Raw genomic sequence first — 3,299 nt, 5'->3', positions numbered from 1 at the left:
AATCGTCCTTCCAATAAACATCCTGGAACTCTGCAAACCTCATCTCTTCTTCAGAATCAGGCCATTCAGGTCCAGTTGGACAATGTGATGACAGTGACGTACATAAACCAACAGGGCACAACGAAAAGCATAGCCGCAATGTCAGAGGTATCAATAATTCTCCTCTGGGCAGAAAAACACGCTGTGGCATTGTCGGCGGTCTTCATTCCGGGAGTAGACAACTGGGAGGCAGACTTCCTCAGCAGACACGATATGCACCCGTGGGGGTGGGGCCTTCACGCGGAGGTATTCCGGTGGTTGACACGTCAGTGGGGATATCCACAAATCGACATGATGGCCTCTCGACTCAACAAGAAGCTCAATCAGTATTGTTCCAGGTCGAGAGACCCACAAGCAGTGGCGGTAGATGCTCTGATGACTCCGTGGGTCTACCAGCTGGTGTACATGTTTCGTCCACTTCCTCTGATCCCAAGAATTCTAAAAAGAATAAAAATGGATAAGGTTCAAGCAATCCTCATTGCTCCGGACTGGCCACGAAGGGCCTGGTATGCGGATCTTCTCGAGATGCTGCTCGAAGATCTGTGGCCTCTACCTCTTCACGAGGATCTTCTGCAACAGGGCCTATTCGTCTATCAAGACTTACCGTGGCTACATTTAACGGCATGGAAGTTGAACGGCTGATTCTAGCCAGGAGAGGGATTCCTGACAAGGTCATCCTGACTATGATCCAAGCAAGGAAGGGGGTAACGTCTAAACATTACCACCGTATCTAGAAGAAATTTGTCTCTTGGTGTGAGAGCAGACAATATTCTGTGGTAGAATTCCATCTGGGACGTTTCCTGCTTTTTCTGCAGTCGGGAGTAGATGAGGGCCTACGTCTAGGCTCCATAAAAGTCCAGATTTCGGCCTTGTCTATTTTCTTTCAGAAACAATTGGCTTCTCTTCCTGAGGTCGAGACGTACTTGAAAGGTGTTCTGCACATCCAACCTCCCTTTGTGCCTCTTATGGCACCATGGGATCTGAATTTGGTGCTGCAGTTCCTCCATTCGGACTGGTTTGAACCATTACAGGAGGTTGACGTAAAGTACCTTACGTGGAAGACCGTCACACTGTTGGCTTTGGCTTCAGCAAGACGTGTTTCGGAGTTGGGGGCGTTGTCTTACAAGAGCCCCTACCTAATTTACCATTAGGACAGAGCTGAACTCAGAACTCATCAGCAATTTCTTCCTAAGGTGGTGTCTGTGTTTCATATCAACCAACCTATTGTGGTTCCGGTTGTTACAAACACTTCAAAGTTCTTGGATGTTGTGAGGGCTTTCAAAGTGTATGTAAAGAGGGCAGCTCGTCACATGAAATTGGACTCGCTGTTCGTTCTCTGTGATCCCAATAAAATTGGGTGTCCTGCTTCAAAGCAGTCTATTGCACGATGGATCAGGCTCAATTTCCAGCATGCTTATTCCATGGCAGGCTTGCCGGTTCCAAAATCTGTACAGGCCCACTATACTAGGTTGGTGGGTTCTTCTTGGGCGGCTGCCTGGGGTATCTCGGCTTTACAGCTCTGCCAAGCAGCTACTTGGTTAGGTTCGAACACGTTTGCTAAGTATTACAAGTTCAATACTTTGGCCTCTGAGGACCTTCAGTTTGGTCTATCTGTTCTGCAGGAACCTCAGCACTCTCCCACCCGGTTTGGGAGCTTTGGTACTTCCCCATGGTACTAAATGGATTCCCAGTATCCCCTAGGACGTAAGAGAAAATAGGATTTTAATTACCTACCGGTAAATCCTTTTCTCGTAGTCCGTAGGGGATACTGGGCACCTGCCCGGTGCTTCGTTCTTCCTGCACTGTTACTTGGTTAAGTATTCTGGTTTACTCAGCTGTTGCTGTTCCTGTTTCAAGTTTGGTTAGCATGGCTTTCCTCTTGTTCTGTGTGTGCTGATTCGTAATCTCACCACTTTCCTTATCTATCCTTCTCTCAAAGTATGTCCGTCTCCTCGGGCACAGAGTCTTGTAGGAGGGGCATAGAGGGAGGAGCCAGCACACACTATCAATTTCTTAAAGTGCCCATGGCACCTAGTGGACCTGTCTATACCCCATGGTACTAAATGGATTCCCAGTATCCCCTATGGGCTACGGGAAAAGGATTTACTGGTAGGTAATTAAAATCCTATTTTATGTGCTATATAAAAATATATGCAACATATAGATGTGTCTTTATACACTGTTGCTCAAGTCGCACCAAATACAGTAGCCCTTCTCAGCACTGCTAAATTTGATGTGCGACATTTGTATATCTATGTGCAAGTCTGAATCTGTGTAAAAAGGGCTCCAATATGAGCGGCTGTGCCTTTTTCTCATGCTAAGTTATGCTGTGCTTCATCTGCGACTTTGTACGTGTTTGAAACTAATTCCTGGCTGATTAAAGTTGCAGCCCAACATCTGTATTACACTGTGAGTGGTTTTTCACTGTGTCTGCTGTGAGAATAGGATGCAAATTCAATGACAAATATAGGGCCTAATTCAAAGCTGATGATTCTGGAACCCTTAGTATTTTGAATTGTTAAATAGCACATTACTGTATTTCTATTTTATCTGAACACCCTGAACTGCAGTAAACACCATTCATTTAATGGGCCGTCTACCACATTTTTCTTCCTACATCTCTTTCCCTTTTCTAGGACTCTCATTGGTGATCCAGTGATTTTCCTCACCTACGGTGGTTACCCAACTGGTAGGTTTATGCTCACTGCCTAATACCAACAGCAGATCCCACCTATACATCCTATACAAAGGGTAACAATGCTCTTTGACTTTTCATGAACTCTCATCAATGATTCAGGCGATAAACTATTGAGATTCCTGTGACCTACTATCATACCATACTGCATATGCCTAATCTCATCCGATCTTGGAAGTTATACAGTATAGGACAGAGTCAGTACCTGGTAAGAGACCACCTGGGAATACTCGGTGCAGTAGGTCGGGGCAATTGGGACACTTCAGTCTAACATTGACAGCAGATTCACCTTTATCTCTTCTGCCTTCTCTGCCAACTCTTGGCAGCAAACATCTAACCACCCTTCAGTCCACCCAGAGGTTGAGACATGAGCTATGTTGTGTTCATGTATGGTACTTCCTTGATTTATGCATTGACTACTGCAGATTTATGTACTGATATCCAGAACCATTATCTTTTTACATAAGTAACTCTGCTGATTTGTGTGGTGGTTTTTGAGAAAGACATGTACTGGACCCTCATCTGTCACCTTAACAGGTAGAACAATTATATATAGTATCAAAGA

The 3,299-nt window shown here is 45.1% G+C and overlaps 1 pseudogene; it reads left to right on the top strand.

Annotated features, from left to right (window-relative positions):
• Positions 1 to 2,861: 2,861 nt before the first annotated feature.
• On the top strand, positions 2,862 to 2,979 carry LOC134937776 (5S ribosomal RNA; annotated as a pseudogene).
• The last annotated feature ends 320 nt before the right edge of the window (positions 2,980 to 3,299 follow it).

This window comes from Pseudophryne corroboree, chromosome 6, assembly GCF_028390025.1.
Source record: "Pseudophryne corroboree isolate aPseCor3 chromosome 6, aPseCor3.hap2, whole genome shotgun sequence".
Classification (NCBI taxonomy): domain Eukaryota; kingdom Metazoa; phylum Chordata; class Amphibia; order Anura; family Myobatrachidae; genus Pseudophryne; species Pseudophryne corroboree.
Note: the sequence above shows the minus strand (reverse complement) of the source record. Positions and strands in the feature narration are given on the sequence as shown.